This window comes from Euprymna scolopes, chromosome 21 (genome assembly GCF_053919585.1).
Source record: "Euprymna scolopes isolate OS-2025 chromosome 21, ASM5391958v1, whole genome shotgun sequence".
Classification (NCBI taxonomy): domain Eukaryota; kingdom Metazoa; phylum Mollusca; class Cephalopoda; order Sepiida; family Sepiolidae; genus Euprymna; species Euprymna scolopes.
Genome location: NC_136502.1, coordinates 59,433,581 through 59,456,005, shown reverse-complemented (window position 1 = coordinate 59,456,005; position 22,425 = coordinate 59,433,581). Strand labels below are relative to the sequence as shown.

The window sequence follows — 22,425 nt, the reverse complement described above, 5'->3', positions numbered from 1 at the left end:
AATTTTTGTTGGCTGGAAACCAAATTTTTGTATGCTACAGATCCAAATACCTTATATATCAAATTTCAACTCTGTAGACCAAATATTCAGAGGGGAGTTTGGCAGAATTTTTGTACATATAATGACAAGGTCACTTTTAGATATATTTTCATATCCTAGAGTAGAAGAAATTCTACTCAATTATACAGAATGTAGAAACTATGCATAAATAGAATCCAGTTTAAAAGTGAAATGAAACCAATCATCTAATGTTTTTTAAAGGAATATGTAAATTAGTTAACCTTAATGTAGTTTTTGCACTTGTTTTTTAAAGGAATATGTAAATTAGTTAACCTTAATGTAGTTTTTGCACTTGTTTTTTAAAGGAATATGTAAATTAGTTAACCTTAATGTAGTTTTTACACTTGTTTTTTAAAGGAATATGTAAATTAGTTAACCTTAATGTAGTTTTTGCACTTGTTTTTTAAAGGAATATGTAAATTAGTTAACCTTAATGTAGTTTTTGCACTTGTTTTTTAAAGGAATATGTAAATTAGTTAACCTTAATGTAGTTTTTGCACTTGTTTTTTAAAGGAATATGTAAATTAGTTAACCTTAATGTAGTTTTTACACTTGTTTTTTAAAGGAATATGTAAATTAGTTAACCTTAATGTAGTTTTTGCACTTGTTTTTTAAAGGAATATGTAAATTAGTTAACCTTAATGTAGTTTTTGCACTTGTTTTTTAAAGGAATATGTAAATTAGTTAACCTTAATGTAGTTTTTACACTTGTTTTTTAAAGGAATATGTAAATTAGTTAACCTTAATGTAGTTTTTGCACTTGTTTTTTAAAGGAATATGTAAATTAGTTAACCTTAATGTAGTTTTTGCACTTGTTTTTTAAAGGAATATGTAAATTAGTTAACCTTAATGTAGTTTTTACACTTGTTTTTTAAAGGAATATGTAAATTAGTTAACCTTAATGTAGTTTTTGCACTTGTTTTTTAAAGGAATATGTAAATTAGTTAACCTTAATGTAGTTTTTGCACTTGTTTTTTAAAGGAATATGTAAATTAGTTAACCTTAATGTAGTTTTTGCACTTGTTTTTTAAAGGAATATGTAAATTAGTTAACCTTAATGTAGTTTTTGCACTTGTTTTTTAAAGGAATATGTAAATTAGTTAACCTTAATGTAGTTTTTGCACTTGTTTTTTAAAGGAATATGTAAATTAGTTAACCTTAATGTAGTTTTTGCACTTGTTTTTTAAAGGAATATGTAAATTAGTTAACCTTAATGTAGTTTTTGCACTTGTTTTTTAAAGGAATATGTAAATTAGTTAACCTTAATGTAGTTTTTGCACTTGTTTTTTAAAGGAATATGTAAATTAGTTAACCTTAATGTAGTTTTTGCACTTGTTTTTTAAAGGAATATGTAAATTAGTTAACCTTAATGTAGTTTTTACACTTGTTTTTTAAAGGAATATGTAAATTAGTTAACCTTAATGTAGTTTTTGCACTTGTTTTTTAAAGGAATATGTAAATTAGTTAACCTTAATGTAGTTTTTGCATTTGTTTTTTAAAGGAATATGTAAATTAGTTAACCTTAATGTAGTTTTTACACTTGTTTTTTAAAGGAATATGTAAATTAGTTAACCTTAATGTAGTTTTTGCACTTGTTTTTTAAAGGAATATGTAAATTAGTTAACCTTAATGTAGTTTTTACACTTGTTTTTTAAAGGAATATGTAAATTAGTTAACCTTAATGTAGTTTTTGCACTTGTTTTTTAAAGGAATATGTAAATTAGTTAACCTTAATGTAGTTTTTGCACTTGTTTTTTAAAGGAATATGTAAATTAGTTAACCTTAATGTAGTTTTTACACTTGTTTTTTAAAGGAATATGTAAATTAGTTAACCTTAATGTAGTTTTTGCACTTGTTTTTTAAAGGAATATGTAAATTAGTTAACCTTAATGTAGTTTTTGCACTTGTTTTTTAAAGGAATATGTAAATTAGTTAACCTTAATGTAGTTTTTGCACTTGTTTTTTAAAGGAATATGTAAATTAGTTAACCTTAATGTAGTTTTTACACTTGTTTTTTAAAGGAATATGTAAATTAGTTAACCTTAATGTAGTTTTTGCACTTGTTTTTTAAAGGAATATGTAAATTAGTTAACCTTAATGTAGTTTTTACACTTGTTTTTTAAAGGAATATGTAAATTAGTTAACCTTAATGTAGTTTTTGCACTTGTTTTTTAAAGGAATATGTAAATTAGTTAACCTTAATGTAGTTTTTGCACTTGTTTTTTAAAGGAATATGTAAATTAGTTAACCTTAATGTAGTTTTTACACTTGTTTTTTAAAGGAATATGTAAATTAGTTAACCTTAATGTAGTTTTTGCACTTGTTTTTTAAAGGAATATGTAAATTAGTTAACCTTAATGTAGTTTTTGCACTTGTTTTTTAAAGGAATATGTAAATTAGTTAACCTTAATGTAGTTTTTACACTTGTTTTTTAAAGGAATATGTAAATTAGTTAACCTTAATGTAGTTTTTGCACTTGTTTTTTAAAGGAATATGTAAATTAGTTAACCTTAATGTAGTTTTTACACTTGTTTTTTAAAGGAATATGTAAATTAGTTAACCTTAATGTAGTTTTTACACTTGTTTTTTAAAGGAATATGTAAATTAGTTAACCTTAATGTAGTTTTTACACTTGTTTTTTAAAGGAATATGTAAATTAGTTAACCTTAATGTAGTTTTTGCACTTGTTTTTTAAAGGAATATGTAAATTAGTTAACCTTAATGTAGTTTTTACACTTGTTTTTTAAAGGAATATGTAAATTAGTTAACCTTAATGTAGTTTTTACACTTGTTTTTTAAAGGAATATGTAAATTAGTTAACCTTAATGTAGTTTTTGCACTTGTTTTTTAAAGGAATATGTAAATTAGTTAACCTTAATGTAGTTTTTACACTTGTTTTTTAAAGGAATATGTAAATTAGTTAACCTTAATGTAGTTTTTGCACTTGTTTTTTAAAGGAATATGTAAATTAGTTAACCTTAATGTAGTTTTTACACTTGTTTTTTAAAGGAATATGTAAATTAGTTAACCTTAATGTAGTTTTTGCACTTGTTTTTTAAAGGAATATGTAAATTAGTTAACCTTAATGTAGTTTTTACACTTGTTTTTTAAAGGAATATGTAAATTAGTTAACCTTAATGTAGTTTTTGCACTTGTTTTTTAAAGGAATATGTAAATTAGTTAACCTTAATGTAGTTTTTGCACTTGTTTTTTAAAGGAATATGTAAATTAGTTAACCTTAATGTAGTTTTTGCACTTGTTTTTTAAAGGAATATGTAAATTAGTTAACCTTAATGTAGTTTTTGCACTTGTTTTTTAAAGGAATATGTAAATTAGTTAACCTTAATGTAGTTTTTGCACTTGTTTTTTAAAGGAATATGTAAATTAGTTAACCTTAATGTAGTTTTTGCACTTGTTTTTTAAAGGAATATGTAAATTAGTTAACCTTAATGTAGTTTTTACACTTGTTTTTTAAAGGAATATGTAAATTAGTTAACCTTAATGTAGTTTTTGCACTTGTTTTTTAAAGGAATATGTAAATTAGTTAACCTTAATGTAGTTTTTGCACTTGTTTTTTAAAGGAATATGTAAATTAGTTAACCTTAATGTAGTTTTTACACTTGTTTTTTAAAGGAATATGTAAATTAGTTAACCTTAATGTAGTTTTTACACTTGTTTTTTAAAGGAATATGTAAATTAGTTAACCTTAATGTAGTTTTTGCACTTGTTTTTTAAAGGAATATGTAAATTAGTTAACCTTAATGTAGTTTTTGCACTTGTTTTTTAAAGGAATATGTAAATTAGTTAACCTTAATGTAGTTTTTGCACTTGTTTTTTAAAGGAATATGTAAATTAGTTAACCTTAATGTAGTTTTTGCATATCCATGAGAGAATATATTAAAAAGTTCATTTTAATAATTTTTAACTAGAAAAGTAGACTTTCAATGTCAGTGAGAAAAAATCTCAACTATAAAGGTATGTAGACAATATAACTAGGACATGTGAAATTAAGTCCCTGATTAGAAGTTTTGCACGACTTTTATGTCCTCTTACAAAAATTAAAATGTGTTTTTATAAATTTTTTTAGATGAGTTTTGATAATTTGTATTATTCAAACTACTGTTCTCATCTTGGTTATTATTTTTGCAATATTTTAGCTAATGTAACAAGTATTAAGTAATAAGTTAAATATACTATCCTCAGTACTGGCAATACCAAGAATATAGTTATCAATTACTTGAAACTTCTACCCGGTTATTGTTGATGGAACAGAATGCAAGCTATCTCTATAAATATGTTAGTTTTAACATTCCATACAGATTTCAAGAGTTTGACGAAACACACTTAAAGAAGGTTGGGGATTATATTGGTCAAAGCATGAAAATAACATTCAAGATGATCTTGGATGTTATTTCCACGAAAGTTCAAATAATGCAAGATATAATGATACTAAACTTTACGTCTAGAATCCTTTCAATCCATTAAATGATTTTGATTTTAGAACATGTCTAAAATTTAAGGCTAAGGGGTCTTAAGAAGAGATTAAAATCCAGGGAACTTTGCTTAATTGGTAAATCCTCTGAAGAAATTAAATTATGAGAGTAATAATATTTACTTATATAATATTTATTGTTAAAATTTCACAAATATTGGAGATATTTTCATGAAGAGCTTCTACCTAGTCTTTGCACCAATGTATAAACAAACTTTACCTAATATTACTTGGATTACTCAACTTTATGCCTAGCAGATGGGTTCCAAAATAAATAATGAGGGGTTAATTAGTTTCATTATAAATCCTGTAAATGTATAAACATGTTTACCTATCTTTTCTGTAGATAGAATATTATGCATGTCTCTGATAAAATTGATTCAAAATATTAAGAACATATCCCAGTGTTTGCAAAATAATTAAATATAAGAATCACTATAATGTACTTTTTCGCTCTGCCCATGACACCATATAAGTTTTATTGTTTTTACTGTCTCCCTTCTTATTTAGCTTCCTAATATGGTCTGTAAAAGTTGAAATATTTGAAAATTCTTTGACTTAGTGTGTTATTATGCATATGGCTTAAATTTCATTAAAATTGGATGATCTTTAAGGGGGTTCTGTCCCTGTGGCTCATTGAAGGTGGGGGGTATGTAAAAATTAAACATATAGAGGAAATTTATAGATGCCAAATTACTTTTGTTTTCTTTCCCAGAAAATTATCTACATAAGATTTAAATTTTATAAAACTAGGATATATTTGAAGTTTTAAAAGAGGCTATATCCTCATAGCCCTCTACAAATGCACTGAGCAATTCAGGAACACTTCCATTGCCTTCCTCCCTATGTTTTACAGAAGAATACATTTTTAGATTTTATGTAAATTTTCTAGCCTTTCCTGGTATAGGGAACATACATACATCACACACATATTGACATTAATTTTTAATATATAGATATATGCCTCTTTAGTCTATGTTTAGATAGTATGCAATAGTATAGCATTTGGCTAAAGACTATCTACTTGCTTTGTAGTTAATCCAAATCAAATGAATATTGATTGATCGTCTATGTACTTCTATTTAGTAACCCTCATCAGTTATTAAAAAAAAAAAAAGTGAATTATGTCAATATTAATTCGATAACATGCTGAAAACTCACTCTAGTTATGTAGCCCATCTCAGTAGTTGCACTATAGTAAAACCAACATGAGAGTTTTTAGGTATAATTTAGTTGTGTTAGGTGGTGTATGTGTGGGACTATTGTGGTTAAAGATCTCAAATACTAGCTGTTGATTGTTTGTTTTATGTTGGCTCCAGTGACAATCTTCTTTATTCAACACTGAGCTGTTGACTCTTGGACGCTATAGATGATCTTCCCCAAACTGAACTCTGATTGACCCCTCCACCCCACCCCCACCTGTTCATTTTTGACTCCTGTCTCTTAAAATTCAGAATGTTGCAAAATTAATCATCTATTTCGTAAGATAAATTAGAATTAAAATACATGGTTAATTTCAGGACACTTTCGATCAGAATTCCTAGATGTCTGGTCTTTCTCTTAATCAATCTCAGTTGATTTCACATATTTTTTTTTCCACTTATTCTTAGCCAACCACCCAACTGTCAGTGCCATTCTGTTTGAGGAGTTCAATAGATTTGTCAGCTTCCTTAGTTATCTATATAATACTAAAAATCGGATCGTCTTTTTTAATGATGATGGTAAATGTTATTAATAAAGAATAACACAAAATCATTTTTTTTATATAGAAATGATTCCAAACAAGGCAGAAAGCCACTTGATGTAAGCAACTAAAGAAAAAAAAATATAACTTCAAAGTCAAAAACTAGTCAATAAGTGTTAGATGAATAAATTCTGATGCAAAAAAAAAAATGTAATTTGTTAGAAACATTGTTCATGGAATGGACAAAATAAGGGAAATGAAAATTACGAGGCTGCTGAAAGTGAACCCAAAATCCACTTTCTATTCTCCTTTAAATCTTGCTTCCTTGTTTGCACATTGCATTTTTTAGAGCCGAGATCAGATAACCTTTGTGTAGTATCTGTTCTGGTAGATACTGCAATCAAAGACCATATGTGGGAGCAACCCCACATATAAGACCATTGCCCTTGTGGCAATCAGTTATTGGTCAATGTAGGGGGAACCCTTCATACCAATTGTCACTATCCAGCTCCCCTACTCCCTGGATAGCTGGTCCCCTTTTCCCCAATCTCTCCACATTAAAAAACGGCCTTGTACCTAATTTTCTCAGTGAGGAAGCAAATAAATAAAGCATCTTTTAGATGATGGAAAGATTTGTGAATGAAAAGTGATAACATAATGACATAAATAATGTAAATGATAATCTGTCTGGTCAATTACCATGGCAACAAAGGTTTTGATTGGATGACATAAACATATGCAGTAGCAGCAATGTTCAGTCTATAAAACAGTGTGTTTATTTTTTATTGTAACTGATATTTCTAAAGTAAATTGTTTTTTTGCAGTTTGTCAGTGTTTATGTTCAGCCTAGCATTCATATTGCTTGGCCAATTGTCACCGAACTGGTGAAAATATCTGTCATGATCTAACTTAGAACTTGTTTAATTTTGGGATATCTAGGTAAAATGTCAAGGTTACAGAAAAGATGAAAGGCACACTTTTGTAATAACTTAGGTTCTGTTCATCTCAAAGACTCACTACCGCCTTTTGTATAATCTTAACTTTAAGAAGTTCCGTCATGGACGAAATTTTGATGGAATTTTTATAACTTCTGATTTTCCAAATTTGATATATGATCAGGTAAATAATTTTTGAATTATCGATGATTCCATGGTATAACTTTAGAAATACGTCATACAATATGGAAAAGACCTAGATAATATTTGAAGCATCACTACTGTTTGATGGATAAATTCCATCTAAGAAATAATTTGAAATATTTTATATGTAAAGGGAAATAACTTGTATTCAAAAATTCTCCCTTGATCCAAAACATTTTAAGCAGTTATCTGCCCTTGTATTTTGACCAGACATTAATAAACAGAAACGGAGAATAATTCAGACGCTTTAGCAAAATATTCTCATTTCCAATATAATTCTATTGTTATCATTATTGTTACTCGTTTTCATCCAATTATTTCTTCATATTTGTTTTTTTTTTTTTGTTTTTTTTTTTGTAGCATTTATGTTGAGCAGAGGTATGCAGTTTCAAGACTGATTTATATTCTTGTTGATATTATGATCTTGTTTCTCTAATATTTGTTTTTAATAAAACATTACTTTTAAAGTTTTGGATTTTTAATAGCGGAAGGAATTTCATTTTCATTTTAAAAATTTCAATGAAGATTTCATGCACCTTCCCAAATACTGCTGACTTTCTTGTGTCGGAAAATTAGTTGGCATAATGGACAATGTCTCGAACTATAGTAACTGATAGGCATTCAAAACGCTAAGTTGTTTGAAGGAGTGCAGAAATTATATGAACCCTTACTCTATAAAGCCGAATGTTTCATCAATGATAGACACAAAATTGTATTGGTATATCAGTTGTCGCTTCATTCTCTTTTGCTGCTGTCTGAGGTTATTGAAGAGGAAATACAACAATTCTCTGCATTGAACAATTTGTCATCTTCTGGTCGACTTATGTAAATTATTATTCAACTTTTGAACCTGATCTTTGAACCTGAGAGCGAATTTATTTGTTTCCATATTAATTCTATTGGCAAGAGATGGACGGTCTTTTATGTAATAAATTGACTTCTACTGAATTTTTATCTGATGAGACTGCCCCCACCCATCCTGTAACTCCGGATACTGAAATGATGCTGGATTTATTTTCTTCATTATATTATGTTACTTTTTTTTAGTTTTTGAAGATTACGTGGACTGGAATATTCAATAGTTAAATCTAAGTAACATCCGATGGTTGATCTTGTTAAACGACGCAACAACATAAATCTTAGCATGTATTTTAGATTTAAAAAATTTATATAGTGTTTTCTTTGTTTTGTAGTTGACATGTTAGCACTTTAACTAAAATCTAGCAGAACCATAGGAAATTGAACACTGTATAATTTATTGCTAATTTGAAATAATAAATGTCAATGAATGACTCTTATTAAAAAAAAATTACTTCTGTAAAAAAAATTACTACTTCTGTAAAAAAAACTTTTGTCGACTAAATATAGTATTTAAATAAATAAAATAAGTATTTTTTTAATTTAAAATTATAGCAATTTCTTTTTAAAACAATTATTTTGCCTTTTTATTGTAAACATAACTATCAGTTAAATATTCTTCAAATCAGTAAAACGAATGTTACTTTTTGAAATGCTTTTATTTAAAATTATACTGTTTTAGTTGATGGGACAACATAATTTGATTTTGGAACAATTTATTTTAAAATGGTGATGGTTAGAATTATTTTACCAGTGACATCAGATTAATCCTCAATAACCACTTAGTTGATCAGACAATACTTGAACTAATATTGTAGTAAGGCTATAGATAGCAATTCTTTGATCCCATCAAATTATCTGTCCATTTTATCTCGTAGGCAGATGGTTGAACCTACAATTCCCAGAAAAGTGTTGCTTATAACTTAGTATTTTATCTTTTCTACCATGTGTCCTGTAGATTAAATAAAGAGTTCTATTCAAAATATCATACATATTGTTGAGTTAAACAAGATATACCTGAAGAAGTTCTGAGGTTGATTAGTCAAACTTTGTGAGAATAACACTCAAGATGAGAACAATCGTCCGAATAATCCAAATAATACATTCAGGGAGTCCTACAAAAGTTTTAGGTGAAGGAGTAGTTTTGCATGTACAGAGAAATTGAGTACACATCTTTGTTTCGGTTGTCACTATGTGGGTTTGCATTTAACAGTGTGTGTAATAAACAGGGATTGTACATGCATGTGTCCCAATGATTATCTTCTGTTATTGCACTATAGTAAGAATAAAAGACATGTTGATATAACTTAGTTCTGTACGCGTATGTGTGATATATTTCATTGTGACTAAGAATCCCAAACACTATCTAATTGTTCAATTTTAAGTTGTTGTCTCCTCCAGCCGAACTCCGAGAAGTGGGAGTCTGTAGTGTCACATATGTATTAGTTTGTCTGTTTTGTGTGTGATAGCGTCTTAGAAGATGTGTGTACATGCATTTGATTACTAGTGTATACATGCTGTCGCTGGGCATCTTGTGTGTGTGTTTGTGTGTGTGTGTTACTTGTGTGTTCTTGAAAAAAAAGGGAGATAAGCTGTATTTTTGGGTTCTTTTTCTCTTTTTCCCTCTTCCCCTTTTTTCTCTTCCCTTTTTTCTCCCTTCCCCCTCTTTTTTTCTCTCCTCCCCCTCTTTTTTTCTCTCTTCCCCCTCTATAACGTTTGTGTGACAATCCAAACCCTCCTTGGTTAAGATGAAACACGTTACAAGTGCAGTTCTAGATGGTTCGACTCTAGAGTTGATATGACATTGGATGCAGCAATGATGACCTCCTCTATCCTCCTCCTTGCATTGAAAGAAAAGATCATTCGTGGTTTCTTTTTTCTTGAGTTCACTTGTAAGGATTAACAACAATAAACAGCGGAACCCTGGTTTTCATATGAAATTAATTATTCATAAAAGAGAAATAAAATATGTACAGTTTTTCGGAGAATCAAAACTAAGAGAAATAAAATGTCGATTGCAAGTTTCTTTTTTCTGGTAGTTCTGATAGTCGATCAGTGTGGGTTTCAACAACCTATTTCTTGCTTTTGATCAGTTAAAGGACAGGTATTTCTCAAACGGCAAGGTGTGAAGGTGGTGGACAGCTCAGAGTTCAAACATACTCCAGACTTACACAACTTGCTGCAAACTCTTTGCAAATTGATTTTTTTTCGTCTGCACCAGCTTGTGTATATCGATTTGGTGTGGGTTGGAACATACCGGGGTGTTCCAGTTAACCAATCATTGTCCAATCCATCACACTTTGGTTCGTCCTGATTGGATAATCAGCTACCTCTGCCCCACATCCAAATCAGGTGATTTTCCACAGAACAGGGTTCTCATCGAAAATCTTATGCACTGGGGACCCCGTTCGTGACCCCTTGGTTCAATACTCTAATCTAAACAATCCGCTAGATATCTAGATATCACCAAATAATCACCTTCAGTTTATTATTTCATGATTCAACTTTTTTTTTCCTTTACAAGAAAAAGGTATTTCACATCAGCAACCACACCATCTTTCTTCCAACTGGCAAGATTACCTGCTGTTTTCTTGGATCTGCCATTAAAATAAAAAATGCTTTAATTCCACTTTTGCTGGCTCCTTTTTGGGGCAATTATCAACCATAGGTCTAATTTAGCTGTCCGTAACCTCTCCTTCTAGGGTAATCTTGTTCCACCGTAGTTGTTTGGGTCACACCCTCTTTTTTTCCCTCTTTCCTACCTCTTTTTCCCTCTTTCCTACCTCTTTTTCCCTCTTTCCTACCTCTTCTTTTTCCCTCTTTCCTACCTCTTCTTTTTCCCTCTTTCCTACCTCTTCTTTTTCCCTCTCCCCACGTCTTCTTTTTCTCTCTCCCCACGTCTTCTTTTTCTCTCTCCCCACGTCTTCTTTTTCTCTCTCCCCACGTCTTCTTTTTCTCTCTCCCCACGTCTTCTTTTTCTCTCTCCCCACGTCTTCTTTTTCTTTCCCCGCCTTTTTTCTTCTCTTTCCTGACTTTTTATTTCCCACCTTTCCCTCTCCTTCTTTCTTCCTCCCTCAGTTTTTGTTTCCACTTCCTTTTCATTTCCTTATTTTCATCATGAATTGATGTATGTTATTTATAACAAATGGCTTCATATATTGTTAAATTGGAGTTTTAATATTCAATCAATTTTCACACTAATTCATAATTTTTCTTTGGAAATAATCGCTCATACATGTGACTGTACTTTTTATGAAAATAAACATTTTGCCTTTTTCAAAGATTGTTAAATTGAACCTTAATATCCTGTAAATGTTCACCAAAATTTGTAATATCTTTTACAAATCTTTTACATATCTTTTCTATGCGGAAAGCTGGCTACCAATCCACATCATAATAATCGTATTCAATTAAACATCTGTTTTACATACTGGCATATATTGGACAACTTGTAGAAAATGATTTCCAAACTAATCTATCCAGATTTTTGTTATCCCTCTTTCTCTCAAATCCATCCTTTTGTCTGTTACCTCAACTGTTTCTACTAACCCAAGCACTCTCCCATTCTTACAATGTGACCAAACCAACAAAGTTACCTGGTCTGCATACTTCTGTCCAGATTTAATCTTTTTCTGACGTCATCAGATCTAAACTCATCTTGAAGATTCGCATTATATACATCCATTATATAATTCTCATATCATTTCTCTCTATTTTCAACACTCACTGGGTAGATTTCACTTGCATACATTACACTGCATACACAGACCTGATAGGCTTTTCACTTGGTCGACAGTGGTAATACTCTGCTGGTTAGTAAATATGTTAGCATATTTTTATGAAAACTTTAAAGATTTATGCCACATTAATGTAATTCCAAACGACTCCATGTGATAGTACATGGTAACGTCAGATTTTGTATGTGCATGCACATAAGTTGGGTGATAAATTTTATGTCCGAAGAGGCATAGTTTTTGTATATTAAAAAGAATTCTAAATTAAATATTATTGTAATGATACTTACAAAGTTCTAAGCTCTCACATTGAACTTAATAAATTTTAAGTTGTAAATTAAGAACAATATAAGAATCTAACCAGTTATTTTGAAATTCTGTATTTTGAATTGTTGTTTGTAACAAAATTAACAAAACAATTTAAACTTTTTTGCTTTCTTTGCTAATATCCTTATTTATTTAATTTATTTTACTTTTTCAGATTAAATCTTAAAGAAAGAACTTGGAAAATAGCAGAGTTGCCTGAAGATATATTCCGGGATCATTACAAGTAAGAATTCCTGTGTTATGGCATCAACTTCTATTTTTATATGCATCAATGCATCTCTAAAAAAAAAAAAAAGTTTGGCCTTTCAGTTAATTGGTCTGTTTGTCTGTCATGCTTAAGTTTAAAACCACATTTTCATCATTAAATGAACTGATTGAGTATTTTAAATAATATTTTCCCATTTTTTTCTTCATCCTCTTCTCATATTGCTTTCCTTTTTCTAACCCAACAGTCCTCTCTGAAAATGTTAATTTTACTGTGAAGTTTTTAAGGCTTCAAACATTAATTTTATCAAAACTTGACTTGTCTCTTTCGTACAACACATGCATTCGGTATTTCTATTTAGTTCATTTTTTTTTTGCACCACCCTTGCCACATTCTTAAATATGTGCATCTTGTTCTTTCCTCACCTTTCCTGTTCCAACTGATTTCTGTGGATTCCATATCTTAGGATTGTCTGGTCTGTATGAAGTTTTTATTTGTCACAGCTATTTGTCAGGCTGTCAAGATTGTCATTTTTACCCCCCCCCCAACACCTAGAGTAGTAAGGCCCTACTGTTGCATAAAAAGTCTGAGAAGGTTTGGTCCAGAACATAAAGGGATGACAGATGTACATGCATAAAAACTGTCATCATTACTACTGTATTTTTTTTATTTTTGTTTTTCATAAAGATAGTGCCTCATGATTGTCTAGTCTGCATGGAGCTCTCATCGCACTTTGCAGCTATTCATTAACTTGCAGGTGTTTACCTCTACACCAAAAAAAAAACAAAAAAACAAAGCAAGTTCAGCTGTTGCATACGGTTGGGGAAGGTTTGACCCAGAACATATAAAGGAATGGTGTAGAAGCAACGTTGTTACTTTCACTCCATTGATTTGTGGTTCAATGCTTAACACGACTTTGCTTGCCACACGCAAAGGCAGAAAAGACCAGAAGACAATATATCCATATGTCAAATCCTTCTCTCCCGGTTTTCCCTTCGTTCTCTTCTCTGTCTAATCTTTTATTTTCACTCTTTACTTTCCTTCCCTCTCTCATTATTATTTACCTCATTCTATTTCTCTCTCTCTCTATTCTTTCCTTCATTCTCTCTCTCTCCCCCCCCTCTCTCCCTCTCTCCCCTTCTCTCTCTCTCTCCCCTCTCTCTCTCTCTCTCTCTCCCCTCTCTCTCTCTCTCCCCTCTCTCTCTCTCTCTCTCCCCCTCCCATCTCCCTCTCTCCTCTCTCTCTCTTCTTCCCCCTCTCTCTCTTCTTCCCCCTCTCTCTCTTCTTCCCCCTCTCTCTCTTCTTCCCCCTCTCTCTCTTCTTCCCCCTCTCTCTCTTCTTCCCCCTCTCTCTTCTTCCCCCTCTCTCTTCTTCCCCCTCTCTCTTCTTCCCCCCTCTCTCTTCTTCCCCCTTCTCTCTTCTTCCCCCCTCTCTCTCTCTTCCCCCTCTCTCTCTTCTTCCCCCTCTCTCTCTTCTTCCCCCTCTCTCTCTTCGTCCCCCTCTCTCTCTTCGTCCCCCTCTCTCTCTTCGTCCCCCTCTCTCTCTTCGTCCCCCTCTCTCTCTTCGTCCCCCTCTCTCTCTTCTTCCCCCTCTCTCTCTTCTTCCCCCTCTCTCTCTTCTTCCCCCCCCCCTCTCTCTTCTTCCCCCCCTCTCTCTTCTTCCCCCTCTCTCTCTTCTTCCCCCTCTCTCTCTTCTTCCCCCTCTCTCTCTTCTTCCCCCTCTCTCTCTTCTTCCCCCTCTCTCTCTCTTCTTCCCCCTCTCTCTCTCTCTTCTTCCCCTCTCTCTCTCTTCTTCCCCCTCTCTCTCTCTTCTTTCCCCCTCTCTCTCTCTCTTCTTCCCCCTCTCTCTCTCTTCTTCCCCCTCTCTCTCTCTCTTCTTCCCCTCTCTCTCTCTCTTCTTCCCCCTCTCTCTCTCTCTTCTTCCCCCTCTCTCTCTCTCTTCTTCCCCCTCTCTCTCTCTCTTCTTCCCCCTCTCTCTCTCTCTTCTTCCCCTCTCTCTCTCTCTTCTTCTCCCCCTCTCTCTCTCTTCTTCCCCCTCTCTCTCTCTCTTCTTCCCCCTCTCTCTCTCTTCTTCCCCCCCTCTCTCTCTCTCTTCTTCCCCCCTCTCTCTCTCTCTTCTTCCCCCCTCTCTCTCTCTCTTCTTCCCCCCTCTCTCTCTCTCTTCTTCCCCCCTCTCTCTCTCTCTCTTCTTCCCCCTCTCTCTCTCTCTTCTTCCCCCCTCTCTCTCTCTCTTCTTCCCCCCTCTCTCTCTCTCTTCTTCCCCCCTCTCTCTCTCTCTTCTTCCCCCCTCTCTCTCTCTCTTCTTCCCCCCTCTCTCTCTCTCTTCTTCCCCCCCCCCTCTCTCTCTCTCTTCTTCCCCCCCCTCTCTCTCTCTCTTCTTCCCCTCCTCTCTCTCTCTTCTTTCCCCTCCTCTCTCTCTCTCTTTTCTTCCCCCCTCTCTCTCTATTCTTTATCATATCACTCTCTCTCTCTCTATTCTTTATCCCATCACTCTCTCTCTCTCTATTCTTTATCCATCACTCTCTCTCTCTATTCTTTATCCCATCACTCTCTCTCTCTATTCTTTATCCCATCACTCTCTCTCTCTATTCTTTATCCCATCACTCTCTCTCTCTATTCTTTATCCCATCACTCTCTCTCTCTATTCTTTATCCCATCACTCTCTCTCTCTCTATTCTTTATCACATCACTCTCTCTCTCTCTATTCTTTATCACATCACTCTCTCTCTCTCTCTCTCTCTATTCTTTATCACATCACTCTCTCTCTCTCTCTCTATTCTTTATCACATCACTCTCTCTCTCTCTCTCTATTCTTTATCACATCACTCTCTCTCTCTCTCTCTATTCTTTATCACATCACTCTCTCTATTCTTTATCACATCTCTCTCTCTCTCTCTATTCTTTATCCCATCACTCTCTCTATTCTTTATCACATCACTCTCTCTCTCTATTCTTTATCACATCACTCTCTCTCTCTATTCTTTATCCCATCACTCTCTCTCTCTCTCTATTCTTTCCCCCACTCTTCCTCACCTCTTCCCTTTCTCTCGCTCTCACTCTTCCCTTTCTCTCGCTCTCACTCTTCAGTTCTGTTTTATTTCTTTATTTTCCTTTGTCATTCTTTTTTTTCGTTTTCGTTTTCTTTTATCTTTCTTCATTGTTTTCTGACTCGCCTATCTTTTTAATCTGAAGACAATGTAAGGCATATCGTTTAAACTTTTTCTTAAATGAGAGAAAAACTGCTCATATCTATCACTTAAGCAATGTGTTGCACTCTTAATTTTTCCAGTTAACCTCTCAACGTTCTACTGCCAGGAGAGATTTTTATTACTAAATTTAAAAAAATAATTTAAAAAAAAAAAGTTTTAAAGAATAAAATAAAAAGTACGTGTACATTTTTGGCTTCCTCAAAAAATGTTTGATATTAAAATATGTAAAGATATTTCTTAAGTGCCAACATCTCCACTATTATATAAAAGAAACTTTATCTGTGTGAGTTGGTTCCTTATGGAGTCGGAAACGGTCCGGTCAATTTTTATGAAATTTCACACAAAAGTACTTTATGTGCCTGACAGTGTTCTTCAATAAGTTTTGTCTTGGAATGTCTTCGATGAGAATCTATAATCAAAATAATCTGATGAAAAAAAGGAACAGGCGATTTTGGCCAAAGTTAACACCTTACACAGCCGAACATCACAAGTGAATTTGAGAATTTTTATTACCACACAAGCAATATGACCAGGCATATAAAATCAACAGTAGGTTCTTTGATATGACAGGGGTGTGTTCAAAGTGAATGTTTCTGTTTAAAGCACAATTGGACCATGATACTTGATTTTTTTTTCATTTTAAACTGTAAGTCATTATAAATATAAAAATATGCAGGGTGACCTGACGTTGCCTGGAATTGAATGATGATCTACAAATGTTTCACACTCACGATATTTTTATTGTCATCGAAAATCTATAAAATAGCCCATTTTTCATTCAAATTGATTGATTGCCTTCTCTAATTGTGGGCCCATCACGATGCACTTGGAGGAAGCTTTAGATGCCTCTTGCAGTGACCATTCCCAATATATTGTAGTTTACATTGCACTGTAGAGAACCTACTGTTTTTATAAAATTATATTTATCTATAATGGCTTGCATTAAAGTTTAAAATGAAAAAGCCAAGTATCATTGTGAAATTGTGCTTTAAACAGAAACATTCATTTCGAACGTGCCCCTGTCATATCAAAAAACCTACTGTTGATTTTATATGGTTGGGCCTTTCGGGTTGTGTGGTAATAAAACTTCTCAAATGCACTTGTGAGGTTAGGCTGTATAAGATGTTAATTTTTGTCAAAATCGCTTGTTCCTTCTTTCATCGGATCATTTCAATTGTCGATTATTGATACTTATTGAAGATATTCCTACACAAAGCCTATTTAAGAACACTGCCAGGGACACAAAGTACCTACGTGTCAAATTTTCATAAAAATTAACCCAGCCCTTTTCGAGTCCATATGAAATGAACTCACAGACACACAAAGTTCCTTTTATATAATAGAGATAATTTTATAAAATCAACAATAGGTTCTCTACAGTGCAATGTAGACTACAATTTATTGTTGACTTCATGGAGGCATATGAAGCTTCCTTCCAGTGCAACGTGATGAGTCTCCAACAAGAGCAAGCAATCAATTGATTAGATTAAAAAATGGGCGATTTTGATGACAATAAAAATATGGGAGTGTGAATGTCACGTCTACCTGCTTGTCTTTAAATATGTTGGTAAAATGAACTTAAACCAATATATTTTCCAGTGCCCAATACAATGTAGAGCTTTATAAACAAAACTTATATAAGCCTTACATCAGTCTACACTAATTTGTCTTTCTGTATATCAATCATGGCTGGCTGCTTCGACAATCAAAGCATAATTAATTTGCATCCTTGAGAGCATGGGTAATGTTTTACTGCATCTGTCTTAATTTTTATGTTTCAGATTTTAATTTGTTAAATGTGCATTTCTGCACAATACAAAAAATTTACTTTGCCCGGCCCAGATGATTGCTTATATGAAACATTTTTAGATAATGACCTAAAAATAAGTCAATAAGTAGAATAACTCATTTTAATGTGGGCTGATTTAATGTTATCTATAATACCTACTTACTCAGTGTTGTCCCTCATGCAGTTATTAAATTTTAGTATTTAATTTTTCTTTGCACATTGTTGATTGTATTAAGCGTTGGGAAATGGCTGATATTGTCATTTAAACAGACAACAAACCTAACTAATTCTTTTGGGTCGATTCATAACTAATCCAATTTCATTTCTGCCATCTAACTTTAATGTACGTGCATTGACTGCAGCTGAATGCACGTCTTTGACATGCATTTTATGTATCGTACTGGAACTGTTGCAATAGTACAGATAACCTTTTGCATGTATTGTCTTTCCTGGCACTGCAACAGATTATGCACCAGCTATGCAACAAAGAATATTGATCAGTCTTGTATTAATGTCATGTTGCCATAGTGAAGCTTCTGGTTATTCTCTGACTGACCACCACCAGCCATAATTTACAGATGGTTTCTAGCTTTCAAACAATGCAAAAATCATTGTAATTTATGCGCTTTTGGGTATTTGGAAATTCAAACTTACCCAAGAATATTCTATCTTTATTTTTTTTGTAATTATGCTGTTTTTATTGTTTCTGAATTTTTGAGATGAGGATTGATAATTTGAATTATTTGGACTACTGTTCTCATCTTGAGTGTTATCCTCACAATGTTACGTTTGATATAACCTCCAACCTTCTTCAGGTGTGGCTTGTTAAACTCGGGGAATCTTTCTGTCGAACTCTGGAATCTGCACAAAATTTTGAACAGAACTTTTTATAGTAATTGTCTGTATTTTTGAGATGAGGTGTTTTCATTGATTGAGATTATCGGACTAACTTGCTCATCTTGGTTGTTATCGTCACAACATTTCGGCCGTTTTGCCCTCCGGCCTTCATCAGGTGTTCGATACAGAACACCTGATGAAGGCCAGAGGGTAAAACGGCCGAAACGTGATGATAACAACCAAGATGAGGAAGTCAGTCCGACAATCTCAATCAATGAGAACTTTTTATGTAATCTAAGTGGATAGTATGGTCTTGTTACATCAGCCATGACCAAGTAGAAGTCTTCAGTAATTTGCAGTTGCATTCTTAGTGTCACCCACACTAAGAATTGGACCTGTGGCATAACAGATAACATAGTAAATTCAATTTTAAGTGACACTCTTCTGTAGGTTGAAGATTCAATTCTCAGTGTGGGCGATAATAAAAATACAATGTGATTATTTTGGCAAACAGTAAGGACAAAGTAGTATCTGTTCTAATGCTACACTTAGTCTATTCTGTCTTCAGTGAACAATAAGTCCTTTTAGATTTAGGCAATTTTTATTTTTGCTTCAATTCAGACTGCCCTATTTTGAGGAGTTGGATTTTCCCCACATAAAAAAAAACATTCATGTGTCAAATTTATTCCTCGTGAGGAGTTAAGTGAATAGGAACCTGGCTGCAAAAGATGCAAGTGAAAATCGTGTCTGATCATTTAGTAAACAATAAGAAATAATTTTATTTCAAGTGTGATGCCCCCCCCCCTCTCCTAAATATTTGAGAGCAAAATTGTTTATTGCATTAAAAATGTCTATTGCCATTTAGGAAACAAAAATTACTCAAGAAATTTATTTTCGTTGGATGTTTAAATCTAAATAACAATTCTCACTCAAGAAATGTAAATCATTGTCAATTAGATTGCTTGAATTAGGAAAAAGTGAGTTTAGAAAACCAATAATTTTTTTTTTAAATTGACAAAATCAGAAATTAATCTTTATTTACTCACTGTATCTTTCCCTCTCTCTTCTCTCTCCTTCATCTTCTCTCTCCTTCATCTTCTCTCTCTCCCTCACCGTCTCTCTCTCCTTCATCTTCTCTCTCTCCCTCACCGTCTCTCTCTCCCTCACCGTCTCTCTCTCCCTCACCGTCTCTCTCTCCCTCACCGTCTCTCTCTCCTTCACCGTCTCTCTCTCCCTACAGGTTAAATAGTATTACTACTTGTTGTGGCCCTCAAAGTGTCAGTTAAAGAAATTTTTTTAAAAAGCCGAAGTACTGTGTGCACCACTTGCATCTTTCCTCTCATTTACTGACTGATCATATACACATGCCTGTGAACTACCTACATCCATGGGGTGCTAGGATTTTTTTTTTTTTTTAATCAATTTTCACCCCAAACAAGGCACAGTGCCACTTTGAAATAGGGGGCTACTATTGGGGACATAAGTTGCAGGGGCATTATGAAGGAAGATGAGTAGCAAGATGTTTGTTCACATTACACTTGAACTTCTGCATGTCAGTACAGTTGGGAAAGCAGAATCCTGGAAGGAAGTTCCAAAGTCTAGCAATTCTAAGGAAGAAACTATTGGAGTAGACGGCTTTCTTACACCTAGGGATCTCTACTGTGAAGGGGTGGGACTTAGCTGCTTGTCGGTTTGTCGGGGGTAGTCACGTTGAGGGGGTACAAATGCTTATAGTTGTCAGAGCATTCATCATTAAAGAACTTGTAGAACAGGCAGAGGGATGCAACATTTCGTCGGTGGGACAGAGGCTGAAGTTTAGATGATAGTTTAGGACCTATCAGGTTGGCGACTCTCTTTTGAACCCTGTCCTGGAGTGAGAGACAAGCAGCAGATGCACCAGCCCAAATGTGTCAACAGTACTCCATACATGGGCGAATAGTGGCCTTATAGAGGTACAGGATACTTTCAGGCATAAGTAGTTTATAGCACGGTTGAGAGAGCCCACCTTCTTTGCAGCAGCCTTGGCAGTTCCCTGTAAACGTTAGGCCGAGGAGTAATGTGTTGTTGGACATTGCTATTGGTGGTAGAGAAAGTTTCTTGTAATTATTGAAGGAAACAAGCTTAGTCTTGGCAGCATTGAATGTGACCATACATTTTTGCCCCCATTCCACTACAGATTGGAGGTCATCCTCTACTGTTTCTGCCATTTCCTTAGATATGTGTTCATTTGTTTTCCCCTTGTGCCTGTTATAGAGAGTGGTGTTATCAGCAAATATACCCATCTCCGAAACAATTTAATCAGGGAGGTTATTTATGAATATCAGGAATAATAAAGATCCAAGGATAGACCCACAACGTACTCCCACATTTATATCATATTGTTTAGATGTACAACTGTTAAGGACAACTTGGATTTTTATCTTAAGGATTTAATTACATTATGCATTCTTCCAGTGATCCCATATGATCTAATTTTCCTTAGAAGACTATCGTGCCATACCCTGTCAAAAGCCCTAGATATATCAAGAGCTACCGCTTTACCCTCCCCTGTTTTGTCCTGTGACCGGTATATACGTTCAGAGATTAGTTAAGATATCTGCTGTGGAATGGGCTTTCCTAAATCCATATTGTTTGTCGGTTAGGAGTTAAGCAGGTATTGGACTAGGGCTTGATTAATTAAGGACTCAAATATTTTGGTGAAAAGTGGGAGAAGGCTAATGGGGCGATAATTTGATGGGTCAGTTCTTTCACCAGAATTCTACCAGCAATCCTTCAACACCTAATGTCCTTGCTTCTATGGAATAGGGAGAGACACTGAGTTTGCAGACAAGTCTATGTTCAACATCCATTTGAGAGAGGCGTGAAGATGTTTGACTTAAAATATCATCGACATATGAAATTGACAGAGGAATCTGTGTTGAATCCCACTATCAAAAGCACCTTTCTCAACTTTACTCTTGATTATTCAGTCAAGATCTGTTGCAGGCCAAGGGGCAAATTGAAGCTCTTCAAAAAGTGCCGAGCCATGCTCAAAAAGTTTCCTCACTCTAGTAATCTTTCTCAGTTTTCTAGAAAGGAATTCCAGAGAGTTTATCGGTGGGGGTAGCTAAGAATCCATTTGAAGAACAATTTAGTTAAATGATCACATAGAAGTTGTAGCAAGTGTTGAAATTGAGCCACAGTTTTGGATCCGCCCAATGAGTTGACAATCACACCTTGAACATACAGACGCATGTTTATAATTGTTTGTAGAAGTTAAAATTTTGTTGTTTAATTTTTGAATTGATTATTACATTTATTCAATCAACATTTTCAATTTATATGTAAAAAAATGCTTTGACCACACAAAAATTACACTAAATTTTTAATGCTAGAAAAACATTTTAATTTACTGAACTGGATGTAAATTTTTATAATAATAAAAAAAAAGACGTGTAAGTAAAATGAAAAGCTGCTTACAGCATTATTTGAGAATAATACTAGTATAACCCAACTTAGTTAAACCTATATTTATGTTATTCGAGTGACTTTAAAAAATAAATAAGCTAATATTTATTTAAAAATATTATTTATTTTGAATTGAATGTAGTTAGAGCTATATAAACATTTGTTAAATTTAAGTGACTGTTTAGGCCATAAATAGTTCAGTTTAACAATCTTTCTAGCTGGAATAAGTATGTTAAGAAATTCAAGTAAAGTAAATTATTTTCTTGCAAAGAACATGGTAGGAAAGAAGAAAAATAAGTTAGTCAAAATCAAATATTGATTTATCAGATGCAATGCTATTTAAGTTTAAATTCAAAAATGATTTTTCTTTATTTACTAGATGTGTGTGTATGCAACATTAAATGTTTTATACTTTTGGAAATAGATGTTTATAACTTATTACGTTGTATGTTTAATTTTTCTAAGAACATTGTATTTGCATATCTTAGCCAATCCTTTCAGAAATACCATTACAAAGTATGTGAAAATCTACAGTGTGTTGTGCAAAATGGCCGCTTTTTATGTAAGACAATATATTGTCATTTTTAAGCACCTGAAAGCCTGCTGCACCCATTATGACAGAAGTTCTGTTAAAATTAAATCTAT

The 22,425-nt window shown here is 33.1% G+C and overlaps 1 protein-coding gene across 3 annotated transcripts in view; it reads left to right on the top strand.

The window, feature by feature from the left end:
• Window positions 1-22,425, top strand: part of LOC145242401 (uncharacterized) — a 513,435-nt gene that overhangs the window by 103,361 nt on the left and 387,649 nt on the right. For all 3 annotated transcript variants that reach the window (XM_080105428.1, XM_080105429.1, XM_080105430.1), the window contains one exon: window positions 12,449-12,517. The gene's annotated coding sequence lies outside the window, so the exon portion shown is untranslated. The remainder of the gene's footprint in view (window positions 1-12,448; window positions 12,518-22,425) is intronic.